General features: G+C 48.3%; 1 protein-coding gene across 5 annotated transcripts in view; it reads right to left on the minus strand.

The window, feature by feature from the left end:
• Positions 1-23,907, minus strand: part of LOC8034657 (protein Smaug homolog 2) — a 94,018-nt gene that overhangs the window by 50,350 nt on the left and 19,761 nt on the right. For all 5 annotated transcript variants that reach the window (XM_042288193.1, XM_042288203.1, XM_029991101.4 and 2 more), the window contains exon 2: positions 23,653-23,701. The gene's annotated coding sequence lies outside the window, so the exon portion shown is untranslated. The remainder of the gene's footprint in view (positions 1-23,652; positions 23,702-23,907) is intronic.

Raw genomic sequence — 23,907 nt, forward strand, 5'->3', positions numbered from 1 at the left:
GTTTATGATTGGAACAGACTGCCCTCCAGTTTGCTGATAACGAGTGACTACAACCATTTTATGCAGGGGATTGTTCCGTTGGTTGAATAATGTCTGCATAAAGATGTTTTTTTTTTGTTTTTTCGTGTCCTCATTCGTTTTTTCCTCCAATTTTACTATTAAACGCGTGACCTTCATGATACTCCCTTATGTCATGCCTTTCCTAGAGGCCTTTAAGGTAATAAAATGAAATGAAATTTATACCACGTCGAATATTGCGTTAAGATTAATGTGCTTGCATCTACAACTACAAGCCAATGTGTCTTTGCCTTCTTACTCATCAATTGCGAGGAACGCTTTCCGCGTAGACACGGCAACATTATGCTGATCGATAAAGGATAGTATGAACTGCTATGAAACGTTATATAGAATTAAGATTTAGAATTAAATGTAAACCAAATAGCATATTCCACTGAAATAATGTTTGAATAGAATAATTTTGGACACTCAAACCGATGTTTCGTTCAAGTTCGTTCTAAAGGTTGCAATAAAACTGCCATTCGTAATTCAGACAAAACAAAAAGTGTTTATTATTTGGTTATGAACATCAGCGACATTTCATACGTAGACCTTTATGATGGCAAATATCAGCCGCTCTCGCCTTGCCGGATTCCTTACAAGCCACATAGGTCCTCGGACAGTATTCGACGCTTTCTGCCGTTATTCGGGAACCCTATGACCGAGCAACGGTGTTTTGATGACCGAGGGACTGTCGCCATCGAAGCCCGTGGCTCTAACTAAGTTTGCGGGTGTAAAACAAAGAAAGCGCGAACGAATTTCGGGCACACCAGACACCCAACACCGGCAAAGCCTCTCCATCCGGGGCTTTCGCTCTTTCTACACAACAAGCAAGGGGGAAATCGTGGGTGGCCCTTTCCCCTTTCGACCTCTTTCAGTTCCAAGTGTGTCATCCTGCTCTGAAAGCGTGTTTTCGCCTCACCAGACGGATGCACTGCGGTGAAGCAAGGTGCGCAAAACAGCTATGCCTTCTTCGCGGTTGTCGCTTTACTGCACCAGGGCGTGGTGAGAAGCGCGCTAACCAGTGCTAACTAACCAGTTCGAACAGATCACGAACGTAAGAAATATTGTAAAAACTTCGAGGGCTGTCAGCGTTTGATGCAAATACCAAATTGAATTGCAGGTTACAGTGATGTGATTGGCCTAAGCCATTTGGAGCACCTTTCGGAGCAACCAACACAGTGTTTTGAAGCACCAAATGTGTCCTTTGGAGCAACCAAAACCGTGTTTCGGAGGAGCAATATTGGCTTTTGAAGCAGGCAAGACAGTGTTTCGGAGCAGCAAAAGTAGCTTGTGGAGCAGATATTCTTAGAAAAATAAAAATATTCGTTTTAAGTGCTGTACAAAGGGCACTTTGTGCTGTGTTGTGTTCTGATGTGACATTTTGTGACGGAACTCGCTGCTTGTGTTTTTACTGCTGAGACATCCCACAAGTGTACAGTACTGTAGGCATTGCCAAGCAATTCTTAAAAAAAAAAAAAAAAAAAAAAAAAACCGCTTGTCACCGTTTTACTGGCTCCTGACGTGCCAGATTTTTGTCAAAAGTAAGCAAACATAATACAATGCACTCCAAGCGTCCCGGCTGGTGCCTCTAACGTGCAATCATGTTCGCATGCAAGTGAGGGCAACTTCGGTAGGATTGCAGTTTCGCGCGCTTCGTCGCGGGAGCGGAGACAACGGCTCTTCAATCGAAACCGAAACCATGCCACTCCGCTCTGTCGCCAACTGATTACAGAAATTGTATGCAAAATATAACTGTCGAGCATAAAAAAAAAAAAAAAAAAAAAAAAAAAAAAAGTCTAGCGGCGTGTGCTTGCCAGGCCGGCAAACAAGGTAGTACAAGTTAAACACACACACGCACACGCACACACACACACACACGCACACACACGCACACACACACACACACACACACACACACACACACACACACACACACACACACACACACACACACACACACACACACACACCACACAAAACAAAATAAACTGAGCGCATCGATGCAAGACATCGCGAGCCACGGTCAAAATGTTCTTGGAGCGTTTTGTGCAACGACTGAACTTGAGAGAAACAATTGCGCTGTGCGGGTTCAGCGTGCAGACATTCTCTTCTTTGCTTTAGCTCACATCCCTTCACCAACTTCCTTTCGAGGCAGATTTTTCACGTACCGGGGTGCCTCTCGAAAGAAAGGTCACCGAGAGAAATCTAGGTACTCAACATTTCGACACAACAGTCTTCGAGTTAAAGAGGGATTTTTTTAGTAACATATGATCAAAATAAGAAAAGGAATGTTGATGAACATGCGGCGGTACTTAGTTTCATTTTAGAAAGCGCCATATCTGCAGCGATGTGGGAACGGCAAGACGCGACGTCGCGCGACCAGTGACTGGCAGGCAGGGACCAAAAATAGTTTTCCCACGGCCGTTGCTTTCAGGGGCGAGCGCTTCAGCTCACAAAGTAACTCCTGCCGCGCAAAAACGTGGTTTCGTTTCACAGCATGACGGTGGCTGGTACCCGGCATGCTAGCGTCGGAGCGTCCGCGCATACCCCCGTCTATCGTTGAAAAAAAAAAAAAAAAAAAGAAAAGACGCGAGACGAGATTAACGACACGACGAGAACGCGAGACGGCGGCAAAACCATGCAAGACCGGATGGACAATTGATGCAGGGTACTTAGTGTCGGGCGGCCGCTTGCGCCAGATAACACACCGCATGCTCAATTACGGTACCCAATTTAGTTTCGGTTTTAAAAAACGACCGAAATTGTTTTTTTTTTTTTGGCGCAGATTACCCATGTTTTGGCAAAATGTAGCAGGATGTAGCAGAGTTAGCCCCTTGGTGCAGTTTGGCGCAATTGGCGCAGCAATCACATCACTGAGGTCATCTGAGGCGATGATCAACAGTTTCGAAAATTCTCCCCAGCCTACCGCAACGATCCGGGCGTGTAGCGGGGTTCGAGCTATTACACTTTTAAGTGTTAATAAAGTACAACTTCGTTTTGGTGCTATGTTGGCGCAAATTCATCATATTTCGGCAAAATGTAGCAGGACAAGTAGTTAGTTATTTGGCGCAAATGGCACATCAATCACATCACTTAAAATGGACTGCACCATTTAAAACAAAAGGGCTGGTCTAGTCACTGACAGGATTTAGAAAGGCAGGGAGGTGCTTCAGTTGTCCCAGTGCCAGCTTTCTACGATGACGCACTCATCCAGAGGAGAAGCACGATGGAAAGCTACGAGCGCAGGGTGGAGGCATCCGAAAAATATGCCCCGACCTTTTTTATCCTGTCAGGGACGATACATGGCTCGCGCAGGAGACGTACACTCACCGCGGTCATTTTTACTCGTTCTTCTGGAGAAAACAAAACAAAAAGCAAATTCGATGGTGCGAGACTGATGCCTCAAAGCACGTGCCCTCAGCAAGCAAGGCCACCCCAATGGTCCGTATCGTGGAGCTCCTCTTGCGCAGATCTCATATCTGCGCCTCCAGCACGCACAAGGATCAAGGTGTTGTCCAAGGCGGAAAAACCTCGCGCTCCGGGAACGAGTGTCTACTCAACTACCTGCCACTCTATGGGACTCGGGCATTACGGTTTCTGGCCGCGACGCGATTATTAGGATTTGCCTCGCCATAACATCACGACTTGTGACCCTGGATACTCATCATAAGTTGCAACGAAAAGTTGGGTGGTGTTTTTTAAACGGTGGAAGTCAGGAGACGTCGCGTCCTTCAACTAACACCGTCGAAGCTGACAGCCTTACAATATGTTCTTATGTCGCTAATACAGTCACAGCGTGGCCTCCGAGATTCTTGGCGCGCGAAACGTGGTTTAAAGTGAGACACGGAGCTGTAAAGACTGGTCCGCACATTCGTGTCGAATCCGTTCGCAGCGACCGAAACGACACCAACGACGAAGTCACCGGGCAGAGTGCTAGCCGCACGCAACAACGTGGCGTGCGATATAATCCAAGAGGTAGCTTCGCGAAGCAATCAAGAGTCATGGTTTTTCCGGTGTTCCGGTTGTTGTGAACGCAACCGTCTAAAACGTGCGAACCAGGCTCGATGTACCAAACGAAACCCCACGCCGCACGGGGGGGCCAGCAGCACACGGACGTGTTCAGGGCCGCGGGGACAACGCGGGCGCCGACGTGCTCGCTGCTTTCTGGAACGCCTGGCAGCACCCATTAGGCGCTGCTGCTGGCCCTCGGCGCCAGGTTGCGACACGGCCCCGCATTCCCGAGTGGCCAGCCGTCTCCGCGCTCCACAATCCCCGCTCGCCCCACCACGGGGACTGGGTCGCTGCGCAGAACGCGCGTCACGAGAGCAGTCTCCCCGCTCTGCATACCGCCGCGCTTTCGTCCAAACGAGCAGCCAGCTGGGCAAACGAGCACGGTCGGGGCGGAAACTCCTTTCTCACTTTTCTTCGTTTTTTTTTTCCCACACCCGCAAGTTATCAGTGTTCTAGCCAAATTCCTTCTTCGCCACCATCCTGTCGGAAATTCAAGGACGCCACCGATCGCGCCGCCAACCGCGTATTTCCGTACCCTCGCCATCCTGAAAATGACTATTTTCGTGAAGCTCGATGTTTCGCGAAATTTTCCAAGTCCGGGTTTACGGCAATATTTCGCGATTGGGAGTGATGTGCTCTGGAGCCGGCACCATGGGATACATAATGCATGTGCGGGATAAATTTTTGCGCGATAGATTTCCGATCTTAAAATTCATGAAAATTACGGGTCCGCGTTCGCCAGCGTCAGGACGTCCGCGTTCGCCAGCGTCACATGTGCCTTTCGGCCGCCTCGACGCGGCGGGGCACGCACAGCGACCGCCATCGGTGGAGTTCAGATCGCTGGTCGTTGCCTAGTCTGTTCTTGCTTTATTGCACGAGAAAACGCTGGCGGCATGAAGTGTAAAAAAGATAAACGATCCTAACCTCGCGTCTGCCTCCTTCGGGTTTTCTGTGGTTCTTTTCCTCGTTCTTCCTCTCACGATCAAAGATGTCAGCGCTTGCGATTCGCCACCCTCCAGTCCCGGCTTTGCATCCCCGATGTACGCGAGGAAGAAGCGTTCGAGCCGTCACAATCCCGCGTAAACAACCGACGCATCCGACCAGATCCAACTCGACGGCGCGGCCGGTGCGGCGACCTCGGTGCGCATGCGCACCGCCGAGTGAAAGGAAATGACGTAGCGCGTTTGCCAACTTCCGCCGAGATCCCTGAAATCCCACGGATCAAGTTCGGCGAAGTTGGAGGCGATCCCCGGGGCGGGCGCTGCCACAAATCTACGAGTGGAAGATGACCAACTTGAGCCGGATGTGCCAGCGGAAGATGCTCGCTCCAAAAGGGGAGCTCTCTATCGTCTACAGACTGTCTATTGGACGACGTATTAAGCAGTGTGGCCGGGGCTTATTAAAGGGGGCCGTGTTCCAAAATTTACTGGATCTTACTCCAGGGTAAGCGTTTTGTACTCTTGGCGTTCTAAAACCTACCCGCGTCCAGCATTCTTCAATCTGTTCTATCACGTGATACGATCCGCCGGAGTAACTCGGATCCATTTGGGTAAGATTGGGAACACAGCCGGGGTTTTACTCCGCCGCCATTTTTTTTTTCCGACTAACTATATATTTTCGGAATCGCCGACATCTGTAGGTACCCTTTCCGGTGTACTATTATAAGTATCGAAAAATTGAGAATATAGAGTTATTGTGAAATCGGCGAATGGAGAAATCATGCTGGCCGAAACTCCAACATCCAAATATATACCCACACTTTTCAATGCCGCGAGTGACGTCAGGCAGGCTTGCGGGTCGAGCCTGCGCGTAGTCTACAAAAAGGACCATATGCCGAGCGTTTGTCTCGGGGAGCTGGTGCGGCGCCGGTGATGGGAGCGAGCTTCCAAGGCATTCGTTTTGACACCGTGAAACTGCTTGCAATCGGTTGGAAAAAAAAAGTGCACACAGTCCAAAGGGTGAATGAACCCACTGCCTTACCCTGACGTCATTTTTCTATTGTTGCCGGTAGGGACATTTATTTTGAAAGAACACGGTGAAAACAATAATAATAAAATCAATAAAAAATTTTGGCCAAATATTTGCCTTATTGTTTCAGCGGTGTGTTGGTGTGTTTAGCAAATGTTCAGGCAAATCGGGCAGTATGAGGAGTACCCCTTCAAAGGCAGCAACAACCTCGCAATATATATATATATATATATGGGACTTTGGTGCACCCCCGCGCTTTCCCCTACGTCCTTGAAGTTGTTCTAAAAATTGACCGATTTTCGACGACGCTCAGCAAGTTTCCAATGAAAACCATAAGCTTATTTCCACTAATATAAAAGTTCATGAATTTTAGTTAATTATCCGAATTATCGTGTGGGTTAGCCCCCTATGTTTCGTCTCCCTGGCCGTATAAGAAATTGCAAAAAAGAGAAGCAGAAAAGATGGGTTGCACAGCGGTCACTTCAAAGTCGTTAAGGAACACCGACAGGCGTCAATTAGAACGATGGTACGTTCGTTGTTATTAACAGCGTATCATAAACTGCTGCGCCATAAAAGCCCAGTCCATCGCCCGATCAATCAATCTTCCCGTGTTCTGAAAGGCGAAGCCGAAGGAAAACCCACTGCTCCGGCGCTATCGAGGAAGCCACGAAACGCGGCGGCGATGTTCCATATCCGTGCACTATTTTCTTCAACATAAACCCCGATTTTTTTTGTCCAACATAAAAAAAATTATTAATACCGAAAAGCACCGAATCAAAAAGATAAACCCCTAAAAAACACCCACGTGTTTGAAGAAACATAAACACCAAAGACACGGGCCCTAGTTACGGTGATGTATTCGCGTGATACATTTTTCGCCATATTTGCCAAGCTGCAAACAGTGCGCCGGCACTGTGCAACCGGGATAATTAGATTATCATCCGGGTTTCTCCACCGCTAGCTTTGCGCCTGTTGCACGAGTAAGGACTTTAATTGGTGCACCCCCGCGCTTTCTCCGTACGTACTTGAAGTTGTTCTAAAAATTGACCGATTTTCGACGACGCTCAGCAAGTTTCCAATGAAAACCATACGCTTATTAGTTTTAGATTAATTATCCGAATAATCGTGAGAGTTAGCCCCCTATGTTTCGTCCCCCTGGCCGTATAAACCCACCTGCCCAAACCGCATCAATGTACCTCCCACGGATTTTTTTTTTTTAGTTTATATTGTAATAAAGCTGTTTGAATTAAAATCAGACACCCCGTATAACCTCCGCAGATCAGACAGCCTGTGGGTCCGCACGTGTGAGTGCAAATGAAACCTTCCAAGCCAGCGCACGCGGGAATAGATGATCAAACCTCACAAGTCGCCTGAGTGATGTGGTTGGATGCAAAGGTCCTAGAGCCACTAAATGAGCTGCACTTAGAGTATCGGCACTCAGTTCCCGGACGTCGTTGTGGGCGCCGCCATTTTGGCTCGTATGCAGAGCAGACGCAACTGCCGATCGTCATGACTCAAAAGTGCGACTTTCTCAGCATCAGATTCGGTGTTAGGAAGCTCATGTAATATCGCTTCGCTTAGTCGCGAACTGTTTAAACATTTCTCGAGGACGGAGAAGCGTTTCCTGTGATTTCAGATGAAGCTCCAGATAACTGGCAACCACTACTTTGAGCCACAATATGGCCAAGTGTCGTTACTCTGAAGCGTAGCTTATTTAGTTTCAATGCACACGAGCATGCAAAGTGAAGAACACGGTAGAATTGCCGGCTGCGTTTTGCTCTAGAGATCAGGGTTTTTTCGAACTGTGGAATTCGTACCCTTTAAAATCTTTGCGCAAGGAATAATAATATAAAAAAAGAAAGAACATTTGAATTTATTTTCAGAACTGCGGCATGTACTGAAACGTTTCTAGCAGGCGCAGTTTCCAACGCCAGTTCCTCCTACCACGAACAGTGCGCAGCACAGTTAAGGCCTGTTCACACATACAGCGGAGCGCTAAGTTAGCGCTACGTGAGCGCTCCAAGGAGCGCTCATGTGGCGCTTCCAGCGCGTGACTTCGTTCTAATATAGCGCGTGGTTAGCGCTTTAGTAGCGCCTTGTTAGCGCTCCTGTAGCGCTTCAGTAGCGCCGTGTTAGCGCTTCAGTAGCGCTTTGTTAGCGCTCCAGTAGCGCTTTGTTAGCGCTTCAGTAGCGCTTCTTGTACCGCGGTGCTGCGGATTAGCAGGTGCACTGCGGTTTCGGTTCCTGTGGTTGGGTGTGCATCAGCAGCACCATGGCGGACATGTGGGATGCTGAAATAGAAATGCGACAAATGCTCTTACATACTCGATTCGTGCATATCTGTGTGGACGGCTTAACTCCCAGAAGAGCCTTCTGGGTGCGCGAAATCTTTCGCCACCGAGATACCAACGGGTACCCGGCGAACCTTGTTCCTATAGGCTGAGGGACCGAGACAAAGCTCTTTCGAAGGCGATTATTTTTACCTGCGTGTCCTTGAAACCAGCGTCACACATATCGAATTGAAAGCTATGAGGTCCTACCCAATCAATTAGTCACTCAGAGTCCATGACTCTGGGTCGCCGGCCCGACCCTCTGCTTAGAGAGCGGCTTTTACTTCCTCTTCTTTCAATGCCAAAGGAAATAGAAAAACCAAGGAATCGCCGTGCACGCGCTATTCCGCAGCAGCAAGCACAGCACAAGGGGCGTGAGAGCGCTAACAGAGCGCTTCTGTAGCGCTAACAGAGCGCTAACAAAGCGCTTCTGAAGCGCTAACAGAGCGCTACATCACGCGCCACGAAGCGCCACATGAGCGCTCCTTGGAGCGCTCACGTAGCGCTAACTTAGCGCTCCGCTGTATGTGTGAACCGGCCTTTATGCCGCATTCGCACCGGCGGTTGAACCAAGTTCGTAAGAGCGGTTGCGAACGCGGTTGTTTAAAGATCCAATGCAATTTTACGCGCGTTTGATGATGAAAACGAGCGGATCCGGTTGGCGGTTGTGTTTCGAACGCCAGTGCGAACGCACCATTAGCGGAAACAAAAATTGCAGTTTCCCTTTTTTTTTTTTTTTCTCGAGCAATTGAGACGCTGTCATAAAAAAAATACTACAACATGCAGTGTGGTGATACGCGTTCATTCGGGGAACGATAATAGGCTGCAAAACTTGGAGCTCGTCTAAGCAAAGTGCGAAAAGGCGTCGCTGCGCTGTTCCGAATCGGGCTTCTCGGTTGTTGCACCGCCGAAAGACAGGCTCGAACGCTGAAACACGATCTCCGGCTCAAACAGTTCCTGATGCCACCAACGAGTAGTGCAACGTGCTCGATGAAGCAGGAATATTAATCTCGTGGCACGAGTATTAGACGAACCATTGAGCATCGAATCCACATATCAGAGATGGACAGAGCAAACTTCCGGCCATTCTTTGATACCCTCGTTTTCCAGGGAAACATTAGATGTCCACGAGGTAGGTACTTTTACCAACACATAATCTTTTACGTTTTTTGTTTTGTTTTTAAAAATTCCAAACAGGTCGCGTTGTTTTGTTTTTTTAAAGGTCGACCGTTACCAAGGGGACAGCCGCATCATCATCATCAACATAATAAAACCACTACTTTAAGATTTCGAACAAAAAACATCACGGTAGTCGAAGAACTAGAGAAACCATCCTCCCGGAAGCTTCAGAGCGGAAGCCGATGACGCTTTGCTGAGGAACTTCGCTCGGATTTTTTAATCCTGACCAAATAACAGCTTTTCCGAAAGAGGGAGAGAGCATGTAAACCTCAACGAACACGGAAGACATCTAAACAAAAACGTACGAATAATGTCAGACTCGGAAGCATAACCCGCTTGCGCGCAACGCCCGAGCGAGCAAAAAGATCGCAGAGCCAAGCAAACGGAACAAACGAAAGAAGCACACACCTCCGTCGAAGAGCGTGTCGCCCGGAAAGCCAAAGCGGTTCTGTTGCTGCTGCTGCGACTGCGACGACGTCGGCGGCTGCGGCGCCGAAAGCGGCGACCGATCGGCCAGCGGCGTCGGACAGAGCAACTGCGGCCAGGCACCTTGCACGAGCTGCATTGTGGCGCCACGCCGACGCACACAGCACACCCCCGGGTCACAGAACCACCGGCACACCTGACGACAGCAGCACGACAAGCAGCACAACAACACCCAACAACTTCACCAGAGAGTCGTCGCCGAGGCCGTCGTCACCCTACCATCGTCGCACGTGGTCGCCGCGACCCACCGTCACACTCCGAGTCACTCCGCGAAAACCGCTTCGTCGCGGGCAACGAGACACGAAGTCTCAATCCTCGCCGAGTCGTCGTCAAATCCCTCGGGGGACGCCTTGGATGAATAGCACGAGGCGACGCGCACGCACGCGATCGCTGGCTGCGCGAAAAAAATCGCGACCACGCCGACAGTGCAAGGCAGACTGTGGTGCCAACAGTGCCGCGCAATTCACCTGGGCTCGCGACTGGAAGGGGGGGGGGGGGGGGGGGGAGCTCGCTCACTAGCCTCCCCCCTCTCTCCTTCCACCCCCTTCGCCTTCCTCATCACGATCGCTCGGCCTACATTTCTACACGCGACTTGCGAACGAACGGCGGCAGCCAAACCAGCCAGCGAAAGCCGGCTTTCTTTTTATTCTTTTCATTATTTCGCTTTCCACCAGCACGGACACAACACTCGGTACTACCGCGTCTGGCTTCATTTCTCGTATATACTTCTCCGCTGTGTGCCTGCCTATCTCCTCGTTATCTTCGTTTTAATTTCCATCGGGTGAGAGAAAGGGAGAAGGGGACAGAAAAAACGGAATAAAGAGAAATCTCGAAGCGGCGAACGGTGCCGCAAGAGCGAACCTGCCAGAGAAGAAAAGAAATAACAAAAACGAGTCGGCCCAACCTCTTCGACGCAAGGGCATTTCTGGATTCGAAGCAGCAGAAAGAAAGGCAGACCAGAAAGCCCCGCTACTTCACGAAAGAGGGTGAGAGCCAAAGCGCGCCCAGAAACAAACGGAAAAAAAAAAAGGAAACCGAGCAAACTTTAGAGGCCTTTTTCTTTCTCTTTCGCACACTCTGTTACTTTTGTTTTCCAACCACCAGAGCAGCGCGATGGCACGACCAGATTTTTCTCCCTTGCCCCCATTTTTGCACCACCGACACCTCCTCTCCAGACTCTACTACGACAAACAATATAAAACAACAAACAAAAACCGAAAATGAGTGACCCCACAAACAAGGTAACGAAGAGGCAAAAGGAAAAACGGAAGAAAACAGGTACGATAAAAAAAAAAAAGCCCGAGAAACGTCCCAGATTTTTTTACGTGTCTCTTCTATCTCTCCTCCTCTCCCCCCCAAAAATGAGAAAAAGAGGAAGAAGGAAAGGGGAACAGGGAACCGGTAGACACCAGCGACAGTGCGTACCATTAAAAACCACCTAAAAAAAAAAAAAAAATCGCGGGCGCACGCGCGCGCACAAACGAAAGCGAAAACGAGCTCCGAAGAGAGAGAGAGAGACGGGAACAAAATGGCCACCAGCAGCGAACGACAGAAGAAAAGAGACAACGGGGAAAGGAAGGAGGCGAAGAGGAGAGACAGAGCGAAAACAACAACGACACACAAAAATGCGAGAAAGAAGCGGCCGACACACTTCTTCTTGGGTCGGTGGAGAAACTGAAACGCTTCTTTCTCCTCCTCCCACCCCCTCTCCCGCTCTAGGAAGAGCAAGAGGACAACGTTCCTGCCAGTGGAAGAGAGGGGAGCCCCACTTTCACGAGCGACTTTCACCAACGGGACCCCCGAAGCGGTCCTCCTTCCTCGTTCGCACCCGCCCATTTTTCGTCCGCCCGAGGCTATTTATGGACGGGACAACGAAGGCCTGCCACGCGCCCCCGAACGAGAAAGACGCTCCATTATAAATAGGAGCCGCTTGCCTCCGCCAAACACCCGGAGCACAAACAAAGACCGCCGACAAAAGAATACACACACACAAAAATGAGTGACACTCCGCGCTTTTTTCGCCTAACGTAACCCAGTTGCCTCCTGTCATATTCGAACCCACCCCAAATCGGGCCTAACCGCCTCCGGGTAAACAATCTAACCGGTGTCACCCCCGATTGAAATAGACGGAATTTCAGATATCACCAACCACTCGGTAACAGAACACGGCGTTCGCCGTGTTTGGTAATGCAAGAGTCCCACTAGAGCGACAAACAGCACCAACCGACAACGCCAACCCGCAAGTACCTGACCTGCAGGCCTGCCAAAGATGCCATCGCGTGCATTCTTAACGTGCTTGAGGGTTGTAGGTGTCGGTTGTTGCTGGTTGTCGCTCAAGTGGGACTCGGGAATAAATAAAACTATAGGGGGTATTTGCCGACGTAATTTCTTCCACTATTTTGTTTTCATGAGCTGTCTGGCGCGTGCCAAATACGAACATTCCAAGGACTCACAGGACGCCCTCAATTGCGCAGTGAACAGAAGCTTCTAAGTAGGATTATAAAGGGAGTTCATTTCTCGTGAAATTCGGAGGGCGACTTTCGGAGTTTATTTTTCACTGATAATTCGGAGGGCGTTCTTCCAAATATATTTTTTTTTCAGCGATAGTTCGGGGTTTGTGGGAGTTTCTTTTTTCATATTCCCAATTTTCTAAAATTCGGAGTTTATTTTACTGTGTTCTCAAATAAAAATAAAATAGTCTGGTCACCACATTTTGTTGTCCTGAAGGAACACTGACGAGTTAAAATGTCAGTAGTTCGGGATTTCAAGGGAAACTGAAGTGGCACGTCGGGGCCACTGACCCTGTGCTCTTCTGATGCTTATTTGTAAAACACCATATTTGTTGCTTTTAATTTTGTCGTTGCGATGTCGAAATTCTGAGTCTTTCGGATCAATCCGGGTTGACGAATAATTTGCTGGAGAGCGTTTTTCTGATTTTTTCGGATTCACCCGAAAACACGGAACCTTACTTAGAAGTCACATCACACTGACATCGAAAAACAAGATGGCGTTTCAAAAATTCTGGCAACAATGGAACAAAGCTAGATTTTCTGTTTGAGAACACTGGGCAGCAGAAGGCATCTTGAAGGATGTTCCCGGTTTGTTCACGTCGCCCGTGCACAAGTTTCGTAGTGTATAGGGAGGAAGTCGTGAGTGAAATACAACTGCTCTTTTTTTTTTTTTTTTTTTTTTTATCACACATTGAGAAATCATTTTGGGTTTTGTTCGCCTCGGAGTAAGAACAAACGACGGAGGGATACCACGAGTTTATTAGAAAGCGAGAGTGTATCAGTTTCTTGAACGCTGTTTTATACGTTTCGGTAAAGAATGACTCGGTGTTCGTGCATGGCTACACGAGTTGAACGGTGTCGCAACATCCCGTCATTCTAGGGCCTATTCCTGATCAGTCGCGAGCCCACGTAACACGCAGTGCACAGTCATCGGCGAGCCGGTGACAACGGACTCACAGATTGCCGTGGGGCGCTTCGCCTGCAAGTTCCCAACTGCCAAACTCGTCAGCAGGTTGCAGACAGCACGCGAAGCAGCTAGGTTTCATGTCTAGACGCGGTTTTGCGAATGCAATGTTCCTTTCCGTTTGCTTGGACGGCGCTGGCACATCATCCGTGGACTGGCTATGTAAAAGCCAGATTCGATTATACCGCAGTTCTCACTGGACTGTTTTTAACCGATTTCACACACACAAAACAAAACGTATACATACCTCAATATCTGTGGCTCGAAATTTTCATTTATTGTCCAATGAGTCGTATTCACTACCAAAATAGTTTCACGCCTTGTCGAACGTGATTGTTCAAACAAACAATATTTGGAAAACAATTAGTACACGTATTAACTACGAGAATATTGGGAGAACGTCACTTTGAATCATATTGAGCGATCTGAACGCTGTAATTAATCAGCTGCATAAATCTGCAAGACGAGCACGCGAGACCATAGTTTACCTACCTTCTACGTCTACGAACGCAACAGCCCGCATGAATAAAGACGTATTCAAAACCCATAGCCGCGCGCTTTTCCCGAATAACAATCGCAAAATATATCTGTGGTTTATCCCCTCACGCGCAAATCTCCGCGTGAAATGGGCCTTGCCGAGTTGAACGGGCAGTCGCCACGCCGATCGTGTAAGACTTTTAGTGGAGGCATTACGGCAGAACAAAACATATAGTTGATCCGCTAATTCGGGCGACAAAACGACACTTCCTCTGACTTTACACGGCAAAACGCAAAAGTATTGTGATTAGTATTGCAGCACTGAAACGTGAGCAGAATGGCATGAGCGATGTGGTATCCTTCAAGATGGCGTCGGGGCAGTTGCCTTTCTGTGCGACAGATGGCGCTCTTTTATCTAAATAGCCTATATACTTCATTTCGTCCTAGACTGGACCATAGCAAAAGCTACGTTCTCGTGATTGGAGCTGGCGGCCTTTAGCTTTGGCTGCAGTCCATCGTGGCGTGCAACGAACTATACACCTTTACTAATGAACGAAGAGCGTGTTGGTGCGGATCGAGATTGACCTTAGACACCTTTCCGGCGCTGATCATCCAGGCCGAAAAATGCCGAGTCATTGCGCCGTGGACGCGCGAGCAGAGTCTGATATTCCGCAGAAGAGAGCTATAGTGCGTGCGCATGCTAAGAACGCGTTTCACGTAGCGCGTTTCGACGAGTGCAGTGAAGACAAAGAGAACGCGAAACGTCGGCGTCCGGCGTTTAGCTTTTGTATTCGAACGCGTTTGACGAGTGTAAAAGCACGTAGGCGCATCTCGGGCTAAAACGAATATGCTCGAGGTGAGCAAAGAGCAGACGAACTTGCATGCCGTACAGCCGGTCCAGTTTAAAGACCAGTCCAAGGTGCGATCACTCTTCCATCCCCCAAAATTCCCTCCAATGTTTCAACAATATAACATAAAAGAAAAAGACCTACTGGTTTTGGACTATAGAGGTTTCAAGTAGAAAAATGAAAGACGTTTACAACTCCCTGTAATGCCGAATGAGAGCGCAGCTCTTAAGGAGGAGGGTATGCCCCCTCCTCCTCTGTACCCCCCTCCTCCTCCTCCTCTCCTCATCCTCCTTCCACCACTCCTCCTCACTGTTCTCATCCTCCTCCTCCTCCCCTTCCCCTCGTGACGTCACTCATGACCCTAGTGACGTCACTCATGACCCTAGTGACGTCACTCGTGACCTTCACGAGTGAAGGCCACGACCTTCATGTGACCTTTATTGTGAAGGTCGTGACCTTCGTGACGTCAATCGTGACGTCGCTCGAAGGTGGTTACTTGCGACCCTCGTGACGTCATTATAGAAAACATCCCATGATGCAACGCGCTGGTCACGAGTGACCCGCGCGTTGCATCATGGGACGTTTCCCATAATGCAACGCGCGGGACCCTGGGGACGCCATAAGCGACGTCATTATGGGGAAACGTCCCATAATGCAACGGGACGTTTCCCATAATGCAACGCGCGCTTACGCCGATGACGGCGACGCCGCCAAGCCGGAAATGGGCCGGCTCTGCGCTCTAAAATAAACTTACATTGGACCGCAGTAGGCGCTATGAGCTATTCCTCGCCAATCCAGAGCTGCCAACGAATCGCGACTAGGCACCCCGCGTGTGGTTGCGTCCCTACCGAAGGTCGATTGACACACGGCGTGGGATTGACTTTGAGGGCTCGTAGCTTCCTATGCGGTCCCTTGTAAAATGAAATGGAGTATAACAAGCACTGCTTGTCAGCCATATCGCCATTACTCTATCGATTAGGGATAAACACGGTATATCATCGAGTGCATGAAAATATGCATGTTATTTCTTTTCAAGCGCGATTTGATATGGATACAAACAGTAAAAACGTGCAACTAAAAAAAAACAAAAAAAAAACGTAATGAAAACTTTTTTTTTAGAAACGACACACGTGAAACAGTTTAACAAAAACAACTCTCTCTCTCTCTCTCTCTGAGACAGAGAGATAATACAGCAAAACTTAAGACATTGGAGGCACGAAAACCTTACATACTTGAATAATAATAAAAAAAGCGTCAAAACAATTCGTCGCAGTTGTTTTGCTACCTTCAACTTGTGCAGGAAATGAGGAAAAAAAGACAAAAAAAAAAGACGACATTCCTTGCGTCTGGATTCCATTTTCCAGCATCAAGGGATCAAGCGCATTTACCACGCAGCTTGCGGGGAATGACCAAAGGGTCTTTCTCGATGGACCTCATGCAGTATTCAATAAGCGTGCTGGTTACGAGGGTCGAACAACATGTATTTCGCTCCCTCGTACACTGCGCGAAGCTGTTAGCACCAACACGAAGTCGACGCCTTTTGGCCTATCACTCAGGCCGCACGCCTGCGGGAACGATGCAAGCTGCGCGAGCTTCCGATAATGGTTTGTAGGACTCAAAAATTTATACGCTGGAAGAGCATGGGAACCACAACAGACGTTTTTTTTTTTATACCAACGACCGATACCACCACTTTCTAGGCAAACGTGAGACGATGCACGAGCAAATGAGACGCGCCCTGAATGATTCTGAGCCACGGCGGCATCAACAGTATACAGCCCGCGTCATTGTTAATACGTCTCCACTATAAAAAGCCTCTACACTCACGTACTATTAACTATTTACAGAGTGACGACAGCGAGGAACCTATCCAGGTTCGATTTTCCGTTCTATATTTCAAGTGCACGCGCTCAGTTACCACCTGGCTAGCGCTTCGATGCCATTTTGGTAGGATTGTGCGAATTTCCTAATGTGGGTGTCGAATAAGACGCTATTCAAAATTCGCTTAAGAAAAAAACTGTAACATTAGTACTTTTCGAAATGTTCACAGAGCCAAGGTTGCGACGGGTCAGTTAGTTAGCCCCACTGAGTGAGCTTCTCACTGAACACTGGTCCATTGCGGAGAAGCGATAGTACCCGCGGAGTGCACAGCGCGATACTGCGAATCTCGCTTTGCCGCACCGCAGCCGCGTGCATAGGGAAAAGCACGCATTCAGGGAGGGACGGTGTGCGCGCCCCGCGAAGAGAGAAAGTACGGAACCTGGTGGATGTTGACAGCTACCTTGCAGTAAAATGTTCAAAATTAACTCGTGGTGATATTGCAAGAATGTAGGGTAGCAACATCTCGACCAGCTAGCCAGGAATTTACAGCCGGGCTAGAGTGAACTAATGCCACTGGATCCTGGGAAAGTAACGCCAAGCTCCCGGTATATGGTCGCCATTTTGGTTCATGGAATGAGCAGTTTCTCCTAGACCTCTCCATTCTTGGGAATCCGATCTAAATTCGCTGGCGAAGGGTAGCTTTATAGACACGTTCCTTGAATACTGAGATTATTGTTATCCAGACACCGGCGAAACAAGCCCACATACTCGCACCGCCACCACATGCGGCGCCGGTGCTCGGCGGCATTGAAAATTAATTTTCCCGTCTGTCAACACGCAAGAACAATTACAATATAAGAGATCTGCGGAGATAAGCATGATTGATAAGTGGATTGCACTCGCATCGCCAAAGACGCCTATATTGGCGAGGAACGCTTCCAGTACGACGATACTTTATAGCGATATTTGCCCTACCGGTTCAGAACGACCCTTTCGAAGCTTCGACAGACATCGAAATGGCGATTGCCATGGCAACAGATACCGATCAGCCAATTGCTTTCTCGAAGTTCTGGTCGACTGCACGTTAGCATCTGCTTGTGTCCGGCTAGCATGCAGGGGCGGCAATGGCACTTCTTGCCCAATATCTATTGACCTTAGAGTGAACGGGCGAGCTTAGCTCTTTTACTGCCTTCGCACGAGGGGTCATTTCTCCCTGCTTCCGCAGCTCGAAAGGTTCACTGAGACCCTCCGAGGTTCCGCGGCAAAGCGCCGGCTTACGGATCCCCGGGAGGCTGGTTCGAATCCCGGCCGAGGTGCCCGCAAGTCGGGACGGAGGCTTATTGCGGAGGCGGCGTGTAAAGCCTGGTTCGCATGGTGCGATTTTACTCGCGATTTCGCAGTAACACCATCGCTTGTGCGGCAGAAAAAAAAAAAAAAAAAAAGCGTGTTGGAAGCTGCGGTGATTACCGCCGCACTTGCGAAATCGCAGGTAAAATCGCACCATGTGAATTGGGCTTAACCGAGATTTCGGTTGCACGTCAAAAGAACCCCAGGTGGTCGAAATTAATCCCCAGTCCTTTGCTGGGGCGTGCTAGATGCCTTTCGTTAGTTTGGCACGTAAACCCCTCAAATTTGACTAAGTATTTGTTGGGGGAAGACCAGAGATGTGTTCCGTTTTATTCACTGCTTTAACCACCATTGAATGTTTTTAAAATGCTGAACTGGCAAAAACCCTAAGCAACTTACCCACGTAAAAAAAAAAAAAAAAAAAAAAAAAACGTTATTTGTTTGTTTGAGCACGCCGGGGATGGAAAGGTGGTAACGCCCTGGCCACTGTTGCTCTCGGTGTCGCAGCGCCACGTGCGACGATTTTGCTGTTCGGGCCCTCGGATCAACCGTGCTGTTTTAGTGCCCACTCTACATCTTGCTGATATGAAGGAAATGCTCCTCAAAACGTATACAAAAAAAAAAAAAAAAAAGTTTAATGTTATATTGGTTTTTGCCAAAGGGCCATGCTGGGAAAATTAATAGCGCTCGGTATAATTAGTGTATTAATTGCTTTCGAGTAATTAACTTTTTTTAATGAGTACATTTATAGGCATGGCTACACTTAGAAACGTGTCAAGGATAATCGAAAACCCCTAAACTTACTTTAGAAATATAGAAGGCACGCCTAAAGCATTTTACTGCATTCCGGAAAAATGAGTCTTCTTTATGCCGACAAAGACCAAGGAGCACAGAACGCATCCAGCACAAGCCACACTCCATGTGTGTCCTTTCTGCTAGAATTATTTTTTAAGTATTTTTTTATTTACTATTTTATTTTATATAAATTTTGTATTTACGGTATTTTAGTTTAGGCCGGTATTTATTTTTATTTATTATATTCTATTTATTGCATATTTTCTTAATTGTTTTATTTTACGTGTTTTTTTCCGTATTATCTTTTGTTTTATCATTTCTTTTCATGTATCCTATTATTATCACCCCAAACCGACCTTTCTCGCCGGCATTCAAAGAAGATCATTTACCCTTCCAGACCAGCTGGCTACCCGGGTTCGAGAATCTGCCGGGGCTCGAACTTTATATGTATCAGCTTAACATTGTGCAACGATCCCTGCGTGTCACCCGTTCATGACGCTCGGTATGACGCCTGCCATGACATTTTCTCATAGAAAACGTCTCACCAAAACATCTTTTCTGTTAAAACTCACGATCTTGACGCGTTTCTAGGTTTCGGTCCACTACCGAAACGCATCTTTGAGCCAGCGGTCCGGTCTTGCCCTGCCCTGCCCTGCCCTGCCCTGCCCTGCCTGCCCTGCCTGCCCCGCCCAGGCTGGCGCAAAGACCGAGAGGGTGAAACCTAAAAACGCATCAAAATTGAACTTTTTTAAATTTGTTTTCCCTTCGAAACGCAGTAACATGCTGCACGTGGCATCTGTTTTAAAAATGAGTTCATTTAGTGGTTTTCGATGATTTTCAGCAAGTTTATAATCGCACAACACCTATCTAAATTCACAAATCAAAAAGTGAATTCCTCGAAAGTAATTATGAAACGAATCATACCGAACGCTATTCATTTTCCCGAATGGGGCCCTTTTCAGGGCTCAATAAGACATTCCCCTTTTTTTATGCGATGCGTGCTTTTCGCCGGAACGATTTAACTCACGTATACAAATATATATATATATATATATATATATATATAGGGTCCGATCGAGAAAAGTAAACCCTACTCTTCGGCCTGGGTAAAAAATCTATGCATTGCAGAACGCTGAAACTCCGCCAGAATGTGACCCCAGCGGTCCAAGCAAGATACCAAAGTTTCAGCCCCATCCGATAACTTAATCGAAAGTTATAAGTGATTTTCTGAAAATTTCAAATGGGAAAATGGCCGCCGACGGAGTTTTCGCACACATGGGGCTTTATGACACCAGAAACCAAAAACGGGCAAAAATGGGCTCCATTTTCCCATTGAAATTTTCAGAAAATCACTTATAACTTTTGATTAAGTTATCGGATCGGGCTGAAACTTTGGCATCTTGCTTGGAACGCTAGGGTTACATTCTGGCGGAGTTTGAGCGTTCTGCAATGCGTAGATTTTTTACCCAGGCCGAAAAGTAGGGTTTACTTTTCTCGATCGGACCCTGTATATATGTACAGTGCTAATCAGACCTGTGTATAACGCGCGAGCGTGCGGCTTTCTCCGGGAAGCGCCAGACTGTTGGCATTCGCGAAAACTGCGTTAGTCACGTGGCGCAACATGGAACGGCCCGCTCGAGGGGTGTCTTACCCACTCTATCAGCTTGATAAGCGGTAAGAGTAAAGTGCTTTATGATATATTTTTGTTTTTTCATGACGACATTGTTGATACGCCTTCATGCTTTAGTTTGTTTATTGCTCGAGCAATGATGTTTGCAAAAAGAGTGCGAGCAGCCTTCCGCGTTCGCCGCCAGCTGATAGAGTGGGCAGGACACCCCTCGAGCGGGCCGTTCCATGTTGCGTCACGTGACTAGCTTCGTTTCCGCGAATGCCACCAGTCTAGCGCTCCCCGGAGAAAGCCGCACGCTCGCGCGTTATAGACAAGGGTGATTAGCACTGTACCTCGATAGTAAATGCACATACGCATATTTAAATATGCATATGTGCATTTATTACGCATATGCACATATATATTACGGATATGCACATTTATATTATGCATATCCGTAATATTTTAAATATGCAAATGCATATTTAAAAGCAGTACATTAAAGGAGAAAATTAGTAAAGCTGCACGGGCAGCCCAACTTCTTCAAGCCCTATATACACAAGTCATCGTTTTCCCCATTAAAAATATATATACACACACACACACGCACACAAGAATAACATTTTTTAGACGGGGCACGTCAGAGCTGCTGACGTCATCCTTCAAGGTCGCCCCACCAGAGGCACGCGAGGGCAGCCACAGACACCGGCCCGTGCGTGGGCGTGGCAACAGCCACCGCGTGCTCCGAAGGTGCTCCTCGACCTCCAGGACCCATCCTCGTGGAATAAATATATTCTCTCTGAGAGGAACCACCCTTTCCCCCTCAACCCCCGGCGGTGAGCAAGCGGGCAGGCACGGGCCGCTCTAAATATACTGCTCCACCGCGCAGCCACGGTCTTTCACCGCGCGCGACAAAATGTCCCGACGACCACGGTAGCGGTGCGGGCTGTGCTAAGCCCAGCGCCGTCCCCAGAGTCACTTTCTTTTGATTGTCTTTTCTCGAAAGGAGGCCGCGAAAAGGGCGAGGTTAGAGAGAGCGCAAATGGGGGGTATGTGTGTGAGTCACTCGCCGCGCTAACGGGACACACCGTGGAGGGAGAGAGAGATGCCGTAAGGAAGAAGTCCGCTCATTCCAGCCAGGAGGCTCGTCCTCGCGATCTTCCCGCCCTCAGCGCTCGCTTTTTGTCAACTCTCCCATCGGGCCTTCTAAATGCCCATAGGAATGCTATGCAGCGGGGACATGTCCAAATCCCTTGGGGAGCGTGGAAATATGCAGATGAATGACCCGTTTTTCGGCGGCTTTTAGAGGCGAAGCTTTTTAGGGGCTAGCCATGTCCGTATGTCCGTCCGATGTCCGGCGTCGGGTGCTCGTGTTGAGCACGAGAGCAAGTGCTTCCGTGCTCGTGTAGGGCAAAAAAAGAAAAAAAGACAACCGCACATCCACGTGGTGAATGATGTTGATTGAGGCGAAGCTCTGGTGGTGCTTGTCTGCGTAGACGCTGAGCCGCAGCATGCAGAGCCTTTCGTTCGTTTTCATCCATGTCACGCTGCTGTCAAACGCTCAAATGCGTATATAACCACGTTCCATACCACACATTCTCTTTCTGACATGGATGAAAACGAGCTCGGCATGCTGCGGCTCAGCGTCTACGCAGACAAGCACCACCGGAGCTTCGCCCCAATCAACATCATTCACCACGTGGAGATACGGTTGTTTTTTAACCTTCGTTCACGTTCCATCAGTACTGTTCGTTCATCTTCATAATTTCATATTCCGATGATTCAGAAAAAGGCCTTGCCGACTTCTGTTTTTTTTTTTTCTTTTTTTACAGCGGAGCTGTTAAGAGCTCGTTTTCCAAGGATCGTGTCCGTCAGCAAACTAATGATGACACAGAACTCTGGACAGCTACCGCCATCCATGAGCGATAACGGCAATCAGACAACCGGCTTGTCGGTTGTGTGGTTGCCGTCGTCGCTCACCGATGGCGGCAACGTTTCCACTGTGGCCTGCCGACTTGCGGCCGGCCATTACTTCATTCGCACCATAGAACAGCTTCGCTGGTCTTCCTTCACCAAAGTGCTCAAACTTTCACCGAACGTGTATTAATTTAGGTGGTGCATTTTACCGAACGTGTATTTAGGTGGTGCATTTTTGGTGGTGAAGGAAGACCAGCTTCGCTGGTCTTCCTTCACCACCAAAAGCTCAAACTTTCACCGAACGTGTATTTAGGTGGTGTATTTTACCCGAGATATTTTTAATGCGCAACTGCCTTCCTATAAAAAAAATAAAATAAAAATACACGCCGAAAACATTTAAGACTTGCCGAAGTCCAGGAGGTTCGCGAGATATTTGCTCATCAGCTGATCGCTAAACAGATAATAATTTGTAGAATGTATTCCCCGCGAACGACTTCGTCAAGTATTACAATGGCATTCCCGAATCAAAGTTTTCAAATGTCGAAAGCTCGCAGCAGCTTTCGTTTCAAGGTCCTTTTAAAATGCACATCGGGAAGTCAAACATGTGTTTGCGAATGACCAATGGGCCAGCACCTCAAAAAAGTCGCAAGTGCAATTTTATTCGATAAATATCGAGCTAAATATACCATAAAAACACGCTATTTTTAGCATGCTCACTCTTGTTTTAAAAATTAGAATTCCTTATCGATCAAGGCCTAGGAAGGCTCGCTGACAAACTAATGAGCACCCCTTGTTTTGATCACATAAGCTTCGCGAATTTCCCCACCGGTTTGGAAAGCTCACACACCGGTTGTAGTGCACTGCTAAATGCCTTGAGGGTGACAATTTGCACGTCACTTTAAGCTTGGGACAATTTCTACTCCAATTTGCAGCCCTCCACCGATTAGCGGCGATTCGATGGATGGATGGATGAATGATATCGGCTATGCCCTTTGTAACGGGCGGTAGCTAGCGCCACCTAGTCTTTCGGCCCGCTGCAACAAAAAGTATTGCCGACCCTTCCTCTCAGCGATGATGGGTGATGCCATCTCCCGATAGACGTAGCGAACAAACGACGCACCGCTCGCTGCGCTCCTGGTGTGGGCTGTTTGCACCAGGTGTTCGGGGCACCGTAACCAGCTTGGCTCGGGGCGACGTCACAGACGCCCGTTGGTTTTTCATACGACGGGCCAAAACAACCAACGACCGACAACAACACCAAACGGGTAGGGAAACCCCCCTCCCCAGCGATTTTTCCGGCCATCGACAAACAAACATGTTGGTGACTCACCGGAGCTGGCCCGGGAAGGCACCGCCGTCAAGGTCGACTCCGAAGCCAACTGCAACGAGTCGGGCATGGACAGAATTACTTCGGTGAACAACAACAAAATAAGCAAACAAAGAAAACCTCCCGCTAGGCTTCGCAGAGAACGCCCCACTCCTGGGGTCGATCGAAATGGCTGCTGTACAGTGCGCCACACAGTTAATGCGAATACGCAATCCCCGGATTTTCCCCACACAGCAGAAAATCTATCGCCTTTATATA

This window comes from Ixodes scapularis, unplaced genomic scaffold, assembly GCF_016920785.2.
Source record: "Ixodes scapularis isolate PalLabHiFi unplaced genomic scaffold, ASM1692078v2 PGA_scaffold10__122_contigs__length_95168666, whole genome shotgun sequence".
In the NCBI taxonomy this organism is placed as follows: Eukaryota; Metazoa; Arthropoda; class Arachnida; order Ixodida; family Ixodidae; genus Ixodes; species Ixodes scapularis.